This window comes from Pleurodeles waltl, chromosome 4_1, assembly GCF_031143425.1.
Source record: "Pleurodeles waltl isolate 20211129_DDA chromosome 4_1, aPleWal1.hap1.20221129, whole genome shotgun sequence".
Taxonomy (NCBI): domain Eukaryota; kingdom Metazoa; phylum Chordata; class Amphibia; order Caudata; family Salamandridae; genus Pleurodeles; species Pleurodeles waltl.
The window spans coordinates 329081241-329102805 of record NC_090442.1 but is presented as its reverse complement, the minus strand read 5'-3'; the positions used below and the strand labels follow the sequence as shown (position 1 = coordinate 329102805).

General features: G+C 44.4%; 1 protein-coding gene across 1 annotated transcript in view; it reads left to right on the top strand.

The window, feature by feature from the left end:
* VWF (von Willebrand factor) overlaps positions 1–21565 on the top strand; it is a 1017342-nt gene that overhangs the window by 80991 nt on the left and 914786 nt on the right. The gene's annotated exons all lie outside the window — the stretch shown is intronic.

Below are 21565 nucleotides of genomic sequence, written 5' to 3'. Positions count from 1 at the left end.
CGGGGGACACACAAGTCCACACAAAAAGTACACCCTCAGCGGCACTGGGGCGGCCGGGTGCAGTGTAGAAACAAGCGTCGGGTTTTCAATGGAAATCAATGAGAGATCCAGGGATCTCTTCAGCGTTGCAGGCAGGCAACGGGGGGGCTCCTCGGGGTAGCCACCACCTGGGCAAGGGAGAGGGCTTCCGGGGGGTCACTCCTGCACAGGAGTTCCGCTCCTTTAGGTGCTGGGGGCTGCGGGTGCAGGGTCTTTTCCAGCCGTCGGGAAATGGAGTTCAGGCAGTCGCGGTCAGGGGGAGCCTCGGGATTCCCTCTGCAGGCGTCGCTGTGGGGGCTCAGGGGGGACAACTTTGGTTACTCACGGACTCGGAGTCGCCAGAGGGTCCTCCCTGAGGTGTTGGTTCTCCACCAGTCGAGTCGGGGTCGCCGGGTGCAGTGTTGCAAGTCTCACGCTTCTTGCGGGGAGTTGCAGGGGTCTTTAAGTCTGCTCCTTGAAACAAAGTTGCAGGTCTTTTGGAGCAGTGCCGCTGTCCTCGGGAGATTCTTGTCTTTCTTGAAGCAGGGCAGTCCTCAGAGGATTCAGAGGTCGCTGGTCCCTTGGAAAGCGTCTCTGGAGCAGGGTTCTTTGGAAGGCAGGAGACAGGCCGGTAGGACTGGGGCCAAAGCAGTTGGTGTCTTCTGTTCTTCCTCTGCAGGGGTTTTTCAGCTCAGCAGTCGTCTTCTTCTTGTAGTTTCAGGAATCTCAATTCTTAGGTTCAGGGGAGCCCTTAAATACAAAATTTAAGGGCGTGTTTAGGTCTGGGGGGTTAGTAGCCAATGGCTACTAGCCCTGAGGGTGGGTACACCCTCTTTGTGCCTCCTCCCAATGGGAGGGGGTCACATCCCTAATCCTATTGGGGGAATCCTCCTTCTACAAGATGGAGGATTTCTAAAAGTCAGAGTCACCTCAGCTCAGGACACCTTAGGGGCTGTCCTGACTGGCCAGTGACTCCTCCTTGTTTTTCTCATTATCTCTCCTGGACTTGCCGCCAAAAGTGGGGGCTGTGTCCAGGGGGCGGGCATCTCCACTAGCTGGAGTGCCCTGGGGCATTGTAACACGAAGCTTGAGCCTTTGAAGCTCACTGCTAGGTGTTACAGTTCCTGCAGGGGGGAGGTGTGAAGCACCTCCACCCAGAGCAGGCTTTGTTTCTGTCCTCAGAGAGCACAAAGGCTCTCACCGCATGAGGTCAGACACTCGTCTCTCAGCAGCAGGCTGGCACAGACCAGTCAGTCCTGCACTGAACAATTGGGTAAAATACAGGGGGTATCTCTAAGATGCCCTCTGTGTGCATTTTTTAATAAATCCAACACTGGCATCAGTGTGGGTTTATTATTCTGAGAAGTTTGATACCAAACTTCCCAGTATTCAGTGTAGCCATTATGGAGCTGTGGAGTTCGTTTTTGACAGACTCCCAGACCATATACTCTTATGGCTACCCTGCACTTACAATGTCTAAGGTTTTGCTTAGACACTGTAGGGGCATAGTGCTCATGCACATATGCCCTCACCTATGGTATAGTGCACCCTGCCTTAGGGCTGTAAGGCCTACTAGAGGGGTGACTTATCTATACTGCATAGGCAGTGTGAGGTTGGCATGGCACCCTGAGGGGAGTGCCATGTCGACTTACTCGTTTTGTTCTCATCAGCACACACAAGTTAGCAAGCAGTGTGTCTGTGCTGAGTGAGGGGTCCCCAGGGTGGCATAAGATATGCTGCAGCCCTGAGAGACCTTCCCTGGCATCAGGGCCCTTGGTACCAGGGGTACCAGTTACAAGGGACTTACCTGGATGCCAGGGTGTGCCAATTGTGGAATCAAAAGCACATTTTAGGTGAAAGAACACTGGTGCTGGGGCCTGGTTAGCAGGGTCCCAGCACACTTCTCAGTCAAGTCAGCATCAGTATCAGGCAAAAAGTGGGGGGTAACTGCAACAGGGAGCCATTTCTTTACACAAGCCCCCCCCAGCCCACAGGCCAGGAGACTCAGCCAAAGCTGGGAGAGTCTTCCTAGTCTGTCAGGCGAGGAAGAGTAGAGGAAATAGGCTGGTTTGTTGCAGGGCCTACTCTGCCTTACATCCTCCTGTCCAGGTCATTCCCTCTGGGGAACTGACCCACTTCCACAGTGATAGGACCTAATCTGAACTGCCTCTTGTCTGTGCTTTTAATGTCTTCACCCATTCTCTCTATTTTGGGGTTAGAGGTATCCACCTCTGCTAATCTTATCTTAGCCAGGGTCACCCCTAGCTTACCCAAAGAGGTTACCCAGAGCTGGAGTAACCCCACCATGACCAACAGGGTCAGGGGGCCTAACTTGCTATTTCGCATGGGGTCTGACCACCATGCCAAGGATAGTGCAGCCATAAAGGCTAACACCCAGCAGAGGCCACTGACAGCTGTCAGTGCCCAGAACCACACCTTTAGCTCTTCTCCTACAAGGGAAGGGGCTAAGTTACAGGCTTCTTTGGGTTCAGGGTGCCTGTCTGCTGTATTAGAGTGGGGGGTTACCACATCTTGTAGTAAACACCCTTCTTCCACTCTTTCTTCTGTTAGCTGAGGAGCCACCCACTCAGGCTTAACAGTTGCCTGACTAGCCAGGACTTCTTGTGGGTCAGGTTGGACTTTAACAGTGCCATTTTTGGAGTTCTCCCCTACTGGAGCAGAATCTCCTTGGCTTGTTGGAACCTTGGCTAAAGGTTGTCCACCCTTCCTACACTGTTTTCTTTTCTTTTTCTTCTGGGGCCTACTTGCATTTACTGCAGAGGCAGGAACTCCAGAATCCTTGGGAGAGGACTGGCACTGGACCAGTTCCTCTCTTGGGCTCTGACTAACCTCTGGGTAGTCATTTCCAAGGAGACAATCAAGGGGGAGGTCTGTACTGACTACCACCCTTCTCCAGCTAAAAGTCCCACCCACTTCTATGGGCACAAAAGCCACAGGCCTATCAGTGACCCTGTCTGGGCTAACTCTTACTCTGGCCATCTCACCTGGGATGTACTGGTTTGAGAACACCAGCCTGTCATGCACAATAGTGTGACTGGCACAAGTGTCTCTCAGGGCAGTGGCTGGGATTCCATTCACCAGTAGGTGGTGGAAGTGTCTACTTCCCTCTGGAATCTCCAACTCACCTGTTGGGCCCTTTTTCCAATTGAAGGCTATGAAGGCCTCCTCATCTGAGGAGTCATCCCCAATGGCTACACTGGTCACCCCTGGGATTTTGCTAGGGGGTTTGTTTTTGGGACAAGAAGTGTCCTTGGTGTGGTGCCCTGTCTGTCTACAGTTATGGCACCATGCCTTAGTGGCATCCCAGTTCTTACCCTGGTACCCACCTTTGTTTTGGGTTGTGTCTCGGGGCCCACCCACCTGTTCTGGTTTTTGGGGGCCTACAGAGGACTCTTTTTCTTTGTTTCTAGTGTCACCCACTTTCTCCTGGGGAGTCTTTGTAACCCCTTTCTTTTGGTCACCCCCAGTGGAAGTTTTGGTTACCCTAGTCTTGACCCAGTGGTCTGCCTTCTTTCCCAATTCTTGGGGAGAAATTGGACCTAGGTCTACCAGATACTGATGCAACTTTTCATTGAAGCAGTTACTTAAAATGTGTTCTTTCATAAACAAATTATAAAGCCCAACATAGTCATGCACTTCATTTCCAGTTACCCAACCATCCAGTGTTTTCACTGAGTAGTCTACAAAATCAACCCAGGTCTGGTTCGAGGATTTTTGAGCCCCCCTGAATCTAATCCTATACTCCTCAGGGGAGAATCCATAGCCCTCAATCAGGGTACCCTTCATGAGGTCATAAGATTCTGCATCTTTTCCAGAGAGTGTGAGGAGTCTATCCCTACACTTTCCTGTGAACATTTCCCAAAGGAGAGCACCCCAGTGAGATTTGTTCACTTTTCTTGTTACACAAGCCCTCTCAAAAGCTGTGAACCATTTGGTGATGTCATCACCATCTTCATATTTAGTTACAATCCCTTTAGGGATTTTCAACATGTCAGGAGAATCTCTGACCCTATTTATGTTGCTGCCACCATTGATGGGTCCTAGGCCCATCTCTTGTCTTTCCCTTTCTATGGCTAGGATCTGTCTTTCCAAAGCCAATCTTTTGGCCATCCTGGCTAACTGGATGTCCTCTTCACTAGAGTTATCCTCAGTGATTTCAGAGAGGTTGGTCCCTCCTGTGAGGGAACCAGCATCTCTGACTATGATTTTTGGAGTCAGGGCTTGAGAGGCCCTGTCTTCCCTAGATAGGACTGGTAGGGGGGAATCACCCTCCAAGTCACTATCATCATCCTCTGTGTTGCCATCCTCAGAGGGGTTGGCTCTTTCAAACTCTGCCAAAAGCTCCTGGAGCTGTAGTTTGGAAGGTCTGGGGCCCATTACTATTTTCTTTAGTGTACAGAGTGAACTTAGCTCCCTCATCTTAAGATGGAGGTAAGGTGTGGTGTCGAGTTCCACCACATTCATCTCTGCACTAGACATTATGCTTCTAAAAGTTGGAATACTTTTTAAGAATCTAAAACTAGTTCTAGGTTCTAATTCAAACTTTTACCAAACTTTTAAACTCTAAAAGGAAATGCTAACAGGGACTAACACAAGGCCCCAGCAGGACTTTTAAGAATTTAGAAAAATTTCAAATTGCAAAAAACAATTTCTAATGACAATTTTTGGAATTTGTCGTGTGATCAGGTATTGGCTGAGTAGTCCAGCAAATGCAAAGTCTTGTACCCCACCGCTGATCCACCAATGTAGGAAGTTGGCTCTGTATGCACTATTTCAAAGTAAGGAATAGTATGCACAGAGTCCAAGGGTTCCCCTTAGAGGTAAGATAGTGGCAAAAAGAGATAATACTAATGCTCTATTTTGTGGTAGTATGGTCGAGCAGTAGGCTTATCAAAGGAGTAGTGTTAAGCATTTGTTGTACATACACACAGGCAATAAATGAGGAACACACACTCAGAGACAAATCCAGCCAATAGGTTTTGTTATAGAAAAATATATTTTCTTAGTTTATTTTAAGAACCACAGGTTCAAATTCTACATGTAATATCTCATTTGAAAGGTATTGCAGGTAAGTACTTTAGGAACTTTGAATCATTACATTAGCATGTATACTTTTTACATAAAACACAAAAAGCTGTTTTAAAAGTGGACACTGCAATTTTCACAGTTCCTGGGGGAGGTACGTTTTTGTTAGTTTTTGTCAGGTAAGTAAATCACTTACAAGTCTCAGGTTTGGGTCCAAGGTAGCCCACCGTTGGGGGTTCAGAGCAACCCCAAAGTTACCACACCAGCAGCTCAGGGCCGGTCAGGTGCAGAGGTCAAAGAGGTGCCCAAAACGCATAGGCTTCAATGGAGATAAGGGGGTGCCCCGGTTCCGGTCTGCCAGCAGGTAAGTACCCGCGTCTTCGGAGGGCAGACCAGGGGGGTTTTGTAGGGCACCGGGGGGGACACAAGTCCACACAAAAAGTACACCCTCAGCGGCACTGGGGCGGCCGGGTGCAGTGTAGAAACAAGCGTCGGGTTTTCAATGGAAATCAATGAGAGATCAAGGGATCTCTTCAGCGTTGCAGGCAGGCAAGGGGGGGGCTCCTCGGGGTAGCCACCACCTGGGCAAGGGAGAGGGCTTCCTGGGGGTCACTCCTGCACAGGAGTTCCGTTCCTTTAGGTGCTGGGGGCTGCGGTTGCAGGGTCTTTTCCAGCCGTCGGGAAATGGAGTTCAGGCAGTCGCGGTCAGGGGGAGCCTCGGGATTCCCTCTGCAGGCGTTGCTGTGGGGCTCAGGGGGGACAACTTTGGTTACTCACGGACTCGGAGTCGCCGGAGGGTCCTCCCTGAGGTGTTGGTTCTCCACCAGTCGAGTCGGGGTCGCCGGGTGCAGTGTTGCAAGTCTCACGCTTCTTGCGGGGAGTTGCAGGGGTCTTTAAGTCTGCTCCTTGAAACAAAGTTGCAGGTCTTTTGGAGCAGTGCCGCTGTCCTCGGGAGTTTCTTGTCTTTCTTGAAGCAGGGCAGTCCTCAGAGGATTCAGAGGTCGCTGGTCCCTTGGACAGCGTCTCTGGAGCAGGGTTCTTTGGAAGGCAGGAGACAGGCCGGTAGGACTGGGGCCAAAGCAGTTGGTGTCTTCTGTTCTTCCTCTGCAGGGGTTTTTCAGCTCAGCAGTCGTCTTCTTCTTGTAGTTTCAGGAATCTCAATTCTTAGGTTCAGGGGAGCCCTTAAATACTAAATTTAAGGGCGGGGTTTAGGTCTGGGGGGTTAGTAGCCAATGGCTACTAGCCCTGAGGGTGGGTACACCCTCTTTGTGCCTCCTCCCAAGGGGAGGGGGTCACATCCCTAATCCTATTGGGGGAATCCTCCTTCTACAAGATGGAGGATTTCTAAAAGTCAGAGTCACCTCAGCTCAGGACACCTTAGGGGCTGTCCTGACTGGCCAGTGACTCCTCCTTGTTTTTCTCATTATCTCTCCTGGACTTGCCGCCAAAAGTGGGGGCTGTGTCCAGGGGGCGGGCATCTCCACTAGCTGGAGTGCCCTGGGGCATTGTAACACGAAGCTTGAGCCTTTGAAGCTCACTGCTAGGTGTTACAGTTCCTGCAGGGGGGAGGTGTGAAGCATCTCCACCCAGAGCAGGCTTTGTTTCTGTCCTCAGAGAGCACAAAGGCTCTCACCGCATGAGGTCAGACACTCGTCTCTCAGCAGCAGGCTGGCACAGACCAGTCAGTCCTGCACTGAACAATTGGGTAAAATACAGGGGGTATCTCTAAGATGCCCTCTGTGTGCATTTTTTAATAAATCCAACACTGGCATCAGTGTGGGTTTATTATTCTGAGAAGTTTGATACCAAACTTCCCAGTATTCAGTGTAGCCATTATGGAGCTGTGGAGTTCGTTTTTGACAGACTCCCAGACCATATACTCTTATGGCTACCCTGCACTTACAATGTCTAAGGTTTTGCTTAGACACTGTAGGGGCATAGTGCTCATGCACATATGCCCTCACCTATGGTATAGTGCACCCTGTCTTAGGGCTGTAAGGCCTACTAGAGGGGTGACTTATCTATACTGCATAGGCAGTGTGAGGTTGATATGGCACCCTGAGGGGAGTGCCATGTCGACTTACTCGTTTTGTTCTCATCAGCACACACAAGTTGGCAAGCAGTGTGTCTGTGCTGAGTGAGGGGTCCCCATGGTGGCATAAGATATGCTGCAGCCCTTAGAGACCTTCCCTGGCATCAGGGCCCTTGGTACCAGGGGTACCAGTTACAAGGGACTTACCTGGATGCCAGGGTGTGCCAATTGTGGAATCAAAAGCACATTTTAGGTGAAAGAACACTGGTGCTGGGGCCTGGTTAGCAGGGTCCCAGCACACTTCTCAGTCAAGTCAGCATCAGTATCAGGCAAAAAGTGGGGGGTAACTGCAACAGGGAGCCATTTCTTTACAGATATCCTATCTGCTGAAATCTGAATCCCTTAGGATAGAATGGGATTTAGATTTCGGCGGACAGGATATTCGTCACCGTTGTGATGGAGTAAGCCATTTGACCAGTTCTAAATCAGGCCCTAAGATTTCTATCAATGTAATACAAAACATAATCACCAGAACCTGGTGTTCTGAGATTGAACGTTGACCAATTTTTCTAAACATCTGCATAAATCAAAATTATCCAATTAGTTCTCCAAACAAGTGGGGATTGTTTAAAGGTACAAAGTCCAATTGACATGGGGGCAAAAAGTAAAAAGTAAATAAAGGACAAAAAGAATTTTGAAAGATAACATCTAGGGCAGAATAAAGCTAACTAATGTTGACAAAAAGTAAGTAAAAAGGGAAGGTGTCAGCATGTCAGAAGCTCGGTCAAGAGACTTTTCATGAGTCAAAAGAAAAATCTAAGGGCCTGATTTAGATCTTGGCTGCTGGATACTCCGTCACAAAAGTGACGGATATTCTGTCTGCCATATTATAGCATATAACGGGATCATAATATGGTGGACGGGATATCCATCACGTTTGTGATGGAGTAATCCCTCCTGCCAAGATCTAAATCAGGGCCTAAGTCTTCTTATCTTAGCATTAGGTGTGGGGCAAAGGCAGAGCAGTTTGTACCTCTCAAAGTCCAAGGGAAATCAGCCCAAAGTCAAATTGGGGTCTGCCTGCATTCCAACTGGGGAACAGTAAATTAAAGTCCAAAGTGCATGAGGATTTGTCCATCCCTCACACCACACAAATTAGAAGGTTCGGCTGTCCAATCATAATCCATCATATGACAGTCACTTGACACATCAGGAAAGATTCCCATTACCAACATGGAAAAGGCATACATCTCCTCTCCTGGTCTTTGAACCACTTGTATTTCGTCCATGTCCTCAGCTCCTCGATGTACCAAGTTCAAGGTTACATTCTCAGGCTCTCTAGACATAAAACAATAGGGCATCTATTTCCAAGTTAACATTCTATGGCAACAAAGTCTGAAAGAAATGATACGTTAGCTAGAATGACAAAACATTTTTTTCACATTTTAGAAAACAGGGCTTTGCAGGCCTCACATAGGCTAAATATAATGAATTAAAATGGCACATTCATTATTTTAGGCAAATGCACAAATGCAAATGCACAAATAACATGTAAATCATAAATTCATCACTAATAATCTTTTCTCAGTGTTCATGTTAAGGTGGATTTCAAACGAAATAAATTTGTTAATACATTTTAATAACTATAATGGGGAACTATATTTTCGACAGCATCATGTGACATTTAAAACATTACCTTGTAGAAATGCATTATGTTTTAGTGAAAACTATTAATTAACATCATAAGGAAACACATAGAATTTAAACAAATGACTATACGTGTAGTTTTAGGGCTATACCACATCACTTAAGATCACTATTCTACATTTAATGAACTTTACTATAGGGTTTCAGTGCACCACTTGACAGTTAACTTGTTAGAGTTTAAAACAACAATAGGCAAACTCTGTTACATAAAGATGATTATTGTGACATCAAAGTAGCAATAACATTTCAGCTACATCAGATTCCACTGTCATATGCTAAACCATATGGAACTTCATACTCATCCATTTCAACTACTTCATTCAACCAGTGCAAGAAATATGCACCAACCTGCATTAGTTAATCTGTGATGAAGATCTGGGCCTCAGGGTGGACACCAGCATTCAGCTAGAACAGCTCAACTTCAACCACCATACCTACTTCCTCCCCATTTTAAAGCACCCTGCTCTCCCATTAAAAGGTAACCAGAATCTTAATCAATGAGCTATCTTACTTGGTCACCTCAGACAACTCTTCCATAATTGTCAGTCATTGTGACTAATGCCAGCACTGGCAAAGATCGTCAACACAGCATAGCAACTAGTTCTAACTATCATTCCATTGCATTTCAGTTGGGATTGTCCAAATTTACATAGAAGGTCATTGTTTTACAGCTCAAAACAGCCTATGAAGTCTCACCTCAACTCTGCTATCCAATAATAACGAGACATCTCCAGGCATGACGTAGAAATGTTGCTCTTAACACACCTCCATCTGGCTTCATCTGTCCTCCCTGTTACATACACATCTTTGGCCACTTTTAATAATACACTGTTTAAGCAATGAGCACAGCAGCTCATAACCCCACTGATATAAGAAAGCTCCTCATCCTCGTCACCACTGATATAAGGAAGCACCACACCAGGTAATGTTCAATTGTCTGTTTACTCTTCAAGCTTCATATAACACATCCAACAGGGCAGCCACCAAGACAGCAACTGCCAGCCCCTCGAACCAATCCATTTCAACATTCTCCATTCCATTACCCCACAATTGGAATGCATGTGCCTTACATCAGAAAGGCACGCGCGGAATACAACACACACCCAGTTCTGGTATTTTTAATTCAGCAGGCTAGAAGAACGTTGAAAATTACCAATTACCTTTCTAAGTTGGTGCCTGAAAAGAAGTGCCACTCTCTCCATATATGTAATTTCTTCCCATTTTAAAATACTCCTTATTGTTTTTATAAATAATTCTTATTGTTTTCAGATTACAACAAATGGGCACAGACGTGTCAAATTACATCGCTGCTCATAGAATTACTCATTACACAACACTTATTCATCATATTTTTTCTATAACATTTCAACGCTTAATCATTTGCTAATGCTCCCACCAGGAGGGACAACATACCTTCTTGTATTTTGTACACAGCTTATTGCCTTGTTAACAGTTCCCTCTGTTTATGTATAGTGGTACATGATCCTTGACCATTCTCCCAGTGTGGAAGGTCGCTTCATTTCCCCAGTAGCATGAAATCTCTCTTTTGGCTACTAAGAAGCCTATTGCTAGGGTTTGGGCAACCCTGGAACCAGTCAACCCTCCATTATGTCAAGAATCACTATTTTAGGGTCCAATGCTTTGTGTTTGCCCACAGAGTTTACTAGTGGCTTATGTAGTCTCCTCCATTATTAAGTAATTGCTAGGACTTCTCATATTGTGAGAGTATGTGCCTATAGCATTATTACAGCATGGGCAGTTTAGAATTGATTCCTATCCACTTGCCACTACCTTTCCAGGTTAAAATAAACTTTATGAAATTATTTAAATGGAATAAACCTAAGACATGAGGAGATAGACAGAGAGAGAGGATATTTTTGCATCTGTGTAGCAGTGGCATCACAATAGTACCCTCAGCCCCTGCGGTGCGGGGAGGCCACTGAGCTCTAGAGGGCCCCCTCTGACACTGTGCACAGGTGAGGGGCCCCTGGCCTGAGAGCTCCTGACTTGGTCCAGAGTGTAGGGGGGCCTCCATGTATTTTGCAGGGGGGGAACCCTCAAGTTTTGTACACCACTGCTGTGTAGCCTTCTTCCTCCGGTACTCCAAAGGCTGCATTCCCGTGTGTTACTTAAATCTTTTAGAAATCTGGTGTGTTAAGTACTAAAGATCTCTAGATTCTATAATTTTTCTGACTGGAGAGTTGGTCCACTGTCAACTTTGGTTCTAGAGAGTTGAATTCGGGGACAACTTCTAAAGTGTTCCTGTAAAGCTCATGAGAATGGTATAGATGCAGTTATCTGAGGAACTGTGTTTTGTGTAAGATTTATTTCTTAGCCCTAAGCACAATTATCCCTCCAAGGCGGGTGACATACCACTTCACTTTCTAGTCAGCAAATTTCAAGAGGACTCCTCCATATCGGGTGGACGGCGGGGGTAACTACAGGAATGGAAGGGAAAGAATATTCAGAAACTGAATGAAAACAAAACTGAAGACTTGTTGTGGGTCTCAACACACACTTTAAAGTATCTTTACTCAGTCCATACCACCCATTTCCTCAATAACAAGGTACAAGTGTGAAGATATGAAGGTAAGGTCTCCGTGGCAGTATTTAGTGAGTATTAGTGCAAAGAAAGCGGCACCGACTGACCAGAACAACCTCTGCCTCCAACTGCCGACCGTAACATTCCAATCCCCCCGTTTCCTAACTGATGCTCCACATTCTAGTTCTGCTTGTTCTAACTCGAGTTACCACGCAAGTCAGCTCTGTGGCAAATGGAATATGTTGTACCTAAAACAACAAATGCGCACACTCCTGTTTGTTGCGCCAGACTGTTATAGACTTTTCATGGGCACCTTGGTAAAAGTCAAACGGGTTAATGATTACACACTGAAAGTTTGCCTATCTGAATAGTAGGCAAGGTGCAGCATACTTATTAGCTCCAGACACAATTGCTGGAAAAGATACATGACCAGTTTGCACCAGAATTAAGATTCCAAGATGTGGTGAATTACTACACATCTTTTTCAGCAGGTTCTCTCCAGGTAAAACTTACCAGATTTCACGCGGGAAAAAACACATATGAAATCCACACCTTTGAAGTTTGGAAAACTAATTACATTACCATCTTTACATCCCTCTTGCAAAACTCGGAATGGTGTGGTTTTCCTTCTCATGCAAATACCACACCCCATGCTTTTAGTAGAGACCAGCTGCAGTATTAGCATCCAAACCACAACACCCATAGCGAGCTCTATGGAATTCTTTCTTGGACTGGAGCAACAGTAATTTTATGTCATACACGGCCCCGAAAATCATCTGCCCCTGCTTTCCACTCCTATGCAGGGTGACGGAGTACTGGGGAGCCTTACATGATATAGACTTTCCTCGATGTCCCCTCTCTCCCCATTCGCTGCCTTTCCCCCTCCACTCCTCCTGTAGTGATGCTGACGGTCAGTGAGTGAGTGCCATGCAGAAGAAAACCATTGTTTGGTATTTTTTTTTAATTTTACGTATGGATTTTGTTTAAGAGGACTTCATGGGGACGGGACGCAGGAGGGCAATGCTTCAAGTAGCGGGAAGTCTTGATTCCTTAGTGGGGAGTTGAGCTGGATTATTTATTGCTTAACCCAGGGAGATCGGGTGGACTTCAGTCTGAGATATATTGAAACAAGGCAGAGGCAAGAGGTGTGGTCGAAGTGGCAGTTCTAAAGAAAATTGTCTTCTGTGTAGAACAATCAATTTCTATTTTCCAAAGAGTTGTAAGATAAACAGGATAAACGTGTTTGTAGTTGAACTTGCAAAAAAAAATTACACGTTTAAAACGACTGGAACACAGAGGTAGCAGGAGGAGAAACGTCTCCTTTTGTAAACTGACTCATTCCTTAGAGGTCATGTTGAAATTTAAGTGGATCAGTATTTTAAACATTGGCATTTCAAAGATAAATTTCAAAGTAATCCTGGATTTTTGTGCTTAGCAGTTATCCAGAGACTCACTAAAAAATATTTCAAGACTGTCACCAGGAGAAACAAATCTTTTCAAGTTGATATTTACCAGACCGGTCTGTTTGGCGATATTACATTAGTTTAGGCTCCTGCTCGGAACCAAGGACGCCGACACTTGTACCTTCCACGTTGAATATTTGTGTGGCTACGCTTTTTGTCACGTCCCTTAATTTTGAGAACAGCACCCTTTGGCAAGGGGTCGAAGGGCTGTCTAGAAGATCACACTCCAAGTGAAGATCACACTCCAAGCGAAGATCACACTCCAAGCGAAGATCACACTCCAAGTGAAGATCACACTCCAAGCGAAGATCACACTCCAAGTGAAGATCACACTCCAAGCGAAGATCACACTCCAAGTGAAGATCACACTCCAAGCGAAGATCACACTCCAAGTGAAGATCACACTCCAAGCGAAGATCACACTCGAAGCGAAGATCACACTCCAAGCGAAGATCACACTCCAAGCGAAGAGTAGGCAGTCGTTTGCTCCTGGGCCAAGAACAGGCAGGCTTCTCAGAATAGTGACATAACACAAAATGATGACCACCCCCTGCCCCCCGCAGAATGTGATGAGGGCCCATGTCTCACAGATATTCATTAACCTGGGGCTGAAAGGGGCCACCTTGAAGGTTGGGGGCCCCCTGGAGGGTTCCGGCCTGCCCGGCCCCGCAGGGCCTTTAGCTGCCTCCCTTACACCTCTCTCAAATTGCGAGATAACTGTTTATTTGCCATGCCTGTTTGAATGGTACATTCTCTGCTGGTGTGCTAGTGATTGTAGACTGTGACAATGACTAGCCAGTTGTGATGTGGATCTTGCACACTGGGGACTTGATGAAGGTTAGCGTCCATGTCATGATGCACCAGCACACAAGAGGTCTGAGCTGGGAAGGCAAAAAGGCATTTCCTGCTCTGTATTTCTAAGTTTTGTTGTCAGCAAACACATACACTAACGCGGAGATACTTCGAGTTAATATATGCTTTCAAGACTCTAAAAAGAAACACACAGACCTCTTGTGCACAGTCACAGCATAGAAATCAGCATCCTGGTAGGCCTCGGAAGCAGGTGCTACGTCTCCAATCAGCTACTGACCAAACGTCAGCGACTGGACCTGAAAACTGAAGTCACTTTTCAAGTCATATCCTGTCATTTTCGCCAGTTCTGTGTTATTTTTCACTGTTGACCAGTGCACACTGGAGCTTTGCACCAAATCACTCCCCAGTTGATCGGCGTAAATGTCATTGCCACATTGTTTCAGAATTGTTGGCCACCAGTGCAGTAATTTGGTGCAAATTATGTGTGGTGGCCCTTTAACTAGTCACTGGGAAATTAGCAACTGCACTTCTCGTCAGTTCATTTGATGCTTGTTAGAGACCCTTATTATTTGTGCTTTTATCTAAAGTCATAATCAAAGCTGTGTACTAGGCACAGCATTCCTTCACATATCTGATCTTCTGTCTATGCTAAGAAACTAGTGTGCGATTAACACGCACATATTTCATCAATTAGTGGCACTTGGTATCGGGGACCAACTCATTTGACAAATACCAAAGACACTTAATATATTCAGACTCAAGAACAAACGCTGTTATTTACTGTTTACTTTTGGCTTTGTAGAAAGAGTTGATTTTAATCTTTTTTTTCCTTCAGTCTATAAATAATCTCTTTGTTGCATTCAGCTTCAAGAATGCAAATCGCGCTCTCTTCTCTTGCCTGTGGGTCTGCTGTGGTCAGCTGGCCAGGAGAGAAGACAATAGAAGTAATGCAAATCATGCGCCCGGCTGTACAGTATCCTTCCCACACAGCTGTAGTGTGGCCAGTGGTTTTACACTAACACTCTGAGCCATCTTAGGCAAGTGTTTTATTGTGCCCTTGCCTCGCAGTCAAAATAACCTCACTCAGTTGACTAATGAAGATATTCAGTTTTTTTATATAGCGTTCACCCTGCACGTTTTGATGTTTTAAAGGCCATGATTACAAGATCAGCATTAAATTCCAAACAGGGGTTTAAACAGATATTAATCTCACCTCTGCGTATTTTTCCGTGATAGATTCAGGTAGCTCAAACCTTTTGAAATGTATGTGGGGGGGGAAAGGCGCAGAATAAAACTATAATTCAGTATGGTAAATACCGATTCTGCATGCTATGCCTTTTTCCCAAGATGAAAACTTGGAATACTATAAAGGCGCTTACCACACCTGGTAAATACCTCACCTAAGGGTAATTGATTTTTAACTCACCACATTCTGCATTCTTCGCCTTTTCCCCAGGCTTTTCCTTTGGAAAATTTCAGCAGGTTGGACCTACTGGAATCTAACAGCAGAAAAGAGTGAAGAAGTGATAATTACACAACTTGTCATTGAAGGGATGGAAATTTAGCCCTGAACTTGTAATCAGGATCTAGGTGATATAAATAACAATTTGCACTATTACAGATCTTAATTGTATTCAATTTGCCAATTTCAGTAATGATCTGGCCTTGATGGGAGTTAAATCTGTCACTTGCCAATCACTGATGTACCAGCAGCTTTAACTAGTCACTAGGAACTTAGTAACTGCATTTCCCATCAGTCCATTTGATGCTTGTCAGATACCCTTATTATTTGTGCTCTCTTCTAAAGGCATGATTAAAGCTGTGTACTTGTACTAGTGCCAGAGTTCAGCTCACTGAGCCATCATGGCAACTACTGTATGTCTGAGGGAAACACCCAGCAAACTCCTGATTCATTGGAGCTGCTGTTGTGAATTAAAGACAATTTTGTCATCAATTTTATTTCCACTAATTGCTATTGTATCACAGTATTCTGGCTTTGCAAGTAAAACAAAGGGAGACTGTACACCATCTTCTCAGTCCTTTCCTCTGGCGTGATACCAGATGTTGCAAAATTACATGCTTATGTAAATAATATTGGTTGTATGCAGCTGTGTTGGGTAATGCCTGGACGCCATTACAATGTGCATGTTCGCCATGATTAATGCAAACACTCTAAAAACGCATTACATAGTTATTGTTGACACTTGAAGATTTTTAATAATTCTACTTTCAATAGGATTGCTACAGAGCGGGTATTTTTATTTAAGGCATAATCACCATTTTAATGCTTATCTTCCCATTAAAGTTTAATTGGGCTAGAAAATCTCAGCCATTTTAGTAAAGACGAATCTTTTTATCTTGGATTAATGGACCTGAACTAAATTATCCAGATTTTCTGTAATCTTGACATGATATTTAATCTGCTGTGTCACTTGTCGCAGTTTCGTCTCAAAATTCCACCTCAGGATTTCTAGTTTCGGCACACCAAAACTTCAACATTCCAAAGTTACTTTGGTCATGGTCAGAATCATCTATATATAGGACTGAGTTCCTGTCATGGAATAGACCCTTTTAGGTCTCACATACTAGACAGGGCAAGCTCTCTGCTCGTAAAGCCCCACTGGAGGCTTACCATTTATTTACAGTGGGTTTACCACCCACCTATTGCTTACAATGGGTTGGCTTTATCATCAACCTCATTTACCTGCTTCCTATTTGTTGAACTTCCTTGTCCATCTTGAGATTGTCACTCATATCCTCTTTACCATACTTTGATTTTGCTGACTTGTATCCTTCCAATTTTAGGAAACTACTTTGTTTTCTTTCTGCTTAAGCACCCCATCAGAGTGCATGAATTTTCCAGCTCTGTCCCTTGTGTACATCTCTCTCTGCCAAAATTCTGCTCACATGATCAGTATTGCTCTGCCTTGTGTTGGAAGCACTATCCCATGTGTTCCTCTCCCACCATACTCCAACTGTGCTCTGTGTTGCTTCCTCACTCTTATGTGTATCCCCACCCTGTATTGCTCTTCATACTGTGCTACTTTTCCTGTTCCCCTGACCACTCCCTGTTGCTTTACGCCCCCACCTGCTGCTGCACAGACCAATCTCAAGGGTCTCCTTTTAAAGAATATTTTAGTTTTTATAATTATTTTTTTTTTTTTAATTTTTAGGAGAACCGGGCAGCAAATTGCTGCCGACCTCTCTGTCTTAGAAGAGCACTTTTGTGCTGCTGATTCACAGTTAAGGATCTACAAATTAATGGTATGAATGGCAGCCACACGCCATTTATTCCTTCTCAGATGAGAAGTGCATGGGTAGAGTATTCATGATGGATCTCGGCCCAATATAAGCTCAAATCCCTCAGCCATACAAACACATGATACATGAATATCAAAATTATACATGATGTCCCTCCACTCAACCCACCACTTCTCTCCTTCCCCACCCAAAATAGGAAGAAAATACTCGAGGAATTTGAAATAGGTTGTCCACCTCTACCTGAAAGTACTTCTGGTACTTTTCCCTATTCACCAATATCCCCATTGGTATGCTTAAAAACTGCACCAAGTGGACGTTTCCAGGCCTACACCTGGCATGGTCAAGGGACTTTATAGCAGGCTTCTATTTCTGCATAGCAGACTTTTTATTAGCAGAAACATCTGTACAGAAGGAATGTTCATTTTTCTACCTTGGAAAATATTTTCACTGAGGAGAAAGCCTTCTCTCCTGTGGCCCCACTGAACCTGGGGGTTATCTTTTGCCCTTAGCATCTTGGAAGGGGATTACCCCAGCTGTATGCTTGAGTCAATCACTCACCATTTTCATGGAAAGGGGTTCAGAGGTCCACAATTGAATGCCCATGCCGATGCACATTTGTGTGCATTTCCAAACTTCTATGGCAAATTGTGCCATGGAATACCCACTCCCCCCCAATTTGAGTGGAATTTATATGTGCGTAGATCTCTTTGGTTATGTGAATATTCTGAAAGTTACTTTCAGAAAAAGGCTGGCAGTAACTACTGGGGCATAAATGTGGAAAAAAACCTGTAACATTATTACCATAGGTTGTTTCGTATTTATGGGCCAAAATCATTTAACCGGGTTAACAGCACATCCCAAGTGCCTTAATATTTTTACTCGGTGCGGTATTAAGCTTGCATTAAAATAGTACTCTAAATGTTGGCTTGAACTTATTGAAATGTGCCACATGACGGGCCTATTTTGATATTGCACGACGTAATGTAACATTTTCACATTTGTTTAGAACGTTAGCACATCAATTAAAAACATTTACAGATAAAAATAAAAAACTGTTGCACATTTGTTATCTAGATTTTAAAATTCCAATTATGTGCTACATATACAGGTTTACTCACCAGAATATTGATGTTAATTATGCTATGGTGTATGGACAGTGCTTTTATTTAATTCGGGATGACTTTGGTAGGTGTCATGCACTGCTTACAATACACATGGTCTACTTTCTTTAGTCTAGTTAGCACAGATGTGTGAGTTAGACAAAGATTAAATTAAAGGGATTTTTTGAATGTTGAGTCAAAAGCAGTAAATGCCAGTTAAATATATGTTTAGGGATTGGCCAAACTGAACGGCTTTAGTCGTGGCAACTGTGCTGGAATAAACCACTACCAGGGAACATGTTCATTTTAAGTGTGAAGTGCTGTAGCACTGCCCACACATACCAGTGATGCAAAGACAGCAATCTGGCCTTGCTCCACCCAGCCCACGACTGAACTGCTGAACTCCTCACTCAACAAGGGGAAAGCTACAAGAACAGTGGCGCAGAGTGGGGGTGCTGACAACAGTGTTACATAACTGAGGTCACAAGACTTGTGAAGAATCAAAGTGTCACACAAAGAACAATTGTAGCAAATGAGCCATGAACGTTCAGCAGGAGAGTGGTAAGGGTGTGATATGGAGCCAGTGGTGCATTTTGGAGTGTGTTGTCAAAAATACATTACTAAAGCATGGTGTGGACGTGCACCATCATTTATGGACAGCACATTTCCATTGAAATGCCCACTAAATTGTCACAGACATGCAGTTTTCCTGATAAAACGGTATAGCCCACAAACAACGTGTGGAAATCAGTTTTCAGCAAATATTTATTATTTGCATATCACTAGGTAAAGTGTCTTCATTTGTTTTGACCCTACTACTTCAGAATTACAAACAAGCATTTGCAAACCAAGTAGGGTTCGGCTAGGTGAGACATATTGGTGCTGTCGATGTTTTTCAAAGATGTTGCATAGCAACTAGAGCTGCTGTACAACATGACTCAAAGTAAATGAAAACAAAGTGCTATGGTGTGGCCAGCACTGACTACGAAATAGAGTTTTTTTTGTTTACTTTAGGCCATTTTCACTGGGCGACTTCTTAAAAAAACCTTAACAAAGCCAAAGAGCTCTGTGTGAACTATTTGTCTTTGTTAATGTTTTTTTTTAAAGAGGATATGGCGTTACGGCCAGAACTGCCACTGCAGAACTGGAGAACTGGGTTTTGAGTGTTAGCATCGGCTGTAATTCTGGGCAAATCAATGAAACTCCCCAGGCCAAAAAAATCTAAACCAAACGGGTCCTTGTGTAAAGTAAATGGTGTTCATGTAAAGAGCTCCAGTACCTTTGAGTCTGGTTTTGGCTATAAACATGCAAAATAAAAAACAATTAAAAAAGGCAACAAGAGTGATGAGGGTGGGAAACAAAGGTGGCGGGGTGAGTGTGTTAAGGAGATTGGTGGAGGTGCTGAAAAGTAAATAAAAAAAGAGCACCTTAAGGAGCCTGTGGCCAGTGGAAGGACACTTGGTCTGTGCTCCTCGGCAGGGACAAAGGGACGAAGACTAAAGCTAGGAGGAAGCCGGAGGCGAGGAAGAGGTGCCGACCAATAGCATAGAAAGTGAAGTGGGAGACAACCAAAGGGAAGTAAAGGCACGTAATGGTTGGGGTCTAAGCCTGTTTTAAACTTTTTGTTTTAAGAACAATACCTTTCCCTGACAGGGCATGCACGATGTAGGGGAAACCTAAACTTGCTTCATTTGTGCCTTCTTAAATGCTGATGTATTTTGAAATATGTGTACAGTACACTTACAATTCTTTTAATGGTGCTGTGATACAAAATTGACATCCTACAGCCTTACCTTTCAAAGTCCCTGTAATCCAGCAAGATTGCCACATAGGTCACTTTATGGAATCCTCTTACCTACTAGTCTAATAATGAAAAGTAAACGCCACTCTCCATGTTAAGTGATTATGCAACAATTCGTCAGAAGGCATAGCCTGACATTTGGCCCCTGGCTTAACGTTACAAGATATACACAATTTCAAGGCATCTTTATTACTCATTTACCTTTTGAGCTCCAGCGTGGCTTTTTTTGCGGAGCTGCAGCACCCCCATCACTCATACTTTCAGATATATGTATAAAACGTACAATAGGATTCAAATTGGACATACAGTACATCAACTTTCTAAAATACAGATAATTGTATCTGGAGAAACAGGAACTCCTGGGACTATTTTACAAAGAAGATGGGTGGCAATAGCTGCAGGTGCATAAGGCGTGATTTTAGTTTATGATCCAGGGCCAGAAACCATATGGAGGGGTCGTTATCTGGCAGTGCTTTCATTAGGGGTAGGCAGAACTCGCAGAGTTTTACTCTGCAGTATTCCACAAAGTTTCCTAAAGCTTCCACAAGATTCCACAGAGTTCCGTGAGCTGCGGAATTCCGGTCCTTCAAAATGATTTTTAGCACTTGGAGCTTCTCCTTTGCTGTAAAATCAGAGTGAGCAGCACAACACGGAGCACCAGAGGTCGCTGCTTCTTTCTCTCACTCAAGTAGATTTTCTACTCCAGCAGCAGCTTTCGCAATGCAATGCGAGCAGCAACTTTCTCAACTTGAGCAGTAGCCATGACTGCTCACGTTGACTAATCTTGCCGAGGTGATCTAGTGCTAATTTTTTCTCACTCACACTTGCCAACTTAATGTGAGGCAGCGGAGTTTTTGGTGAACTCCATGCTCCAAGTGAATTGTGGAGTTGGCAAAACTCAGCAAACTTCGCTGGTTGAGCAGAGTTTACCACCCACCCCTTGCACACAAGCATCATCTGAGCACATTCGGAGATAAAGAACAAAGGGTTATCAAAGTCACTGAGAATGGGCATGTTTTGTGAGGCTGACACTTACTAATTTGTGATGTATGTAAATAATGTGATGAGTGTCAGGGAAGAGGTTGGGTAGAGGAGAGATGTACATTTCGGTGAAACTGGGCATTGGGGGCATAAGAGGCAGCATTGGGATTGAAGAAGATATTCTGAAAACTAAACAAACATCTTTGTAGCATTAATGTATATAATTGTGAACCACAGCATAAGTAAACCTGGTGCTCACTTACATTGTAGTGTACTAAATACAGAAGTACTTCTCATAGTCGACTCACCAAGTTAATAAAAGCTATTTGCAAGGTCACATAAAATGGTTAAGAGACTATAAGTAACGTTACTGACTGACTCTAGGGTCAATTATATTATTATAAAAATATAGATGTAAAAGTTCAGTCCCCACTGACTTTCTCCACTCCTTCCAAAGAGTCAGAGAGTTTCCAGCTGAGTTAGTGACCTCTACATTTACCTAGAGACCTAATTTTGAGAGGATCCCATGCTATCAGTATTCTAATGGATGCACTAATTAGGTATTATTGCCTTCACCTGAGGGCAATAATGGTGGTTAATTACTCTCACCATATTATAGGCCTGATTCCTAGGTGAGGGTGCATAATCATGTTCATAAGACATGCCCCTGAGGTATTCTGAAGGTTCGGCCTTAAGCCTGGCTTAATTTATTATCTACGTCCAGCCCTTGGCCGACCTGGTTGAAAAATGTCGCCAGACCTTATTTTCTTACATGGATGACACTCAAATCATCTTCTTTTC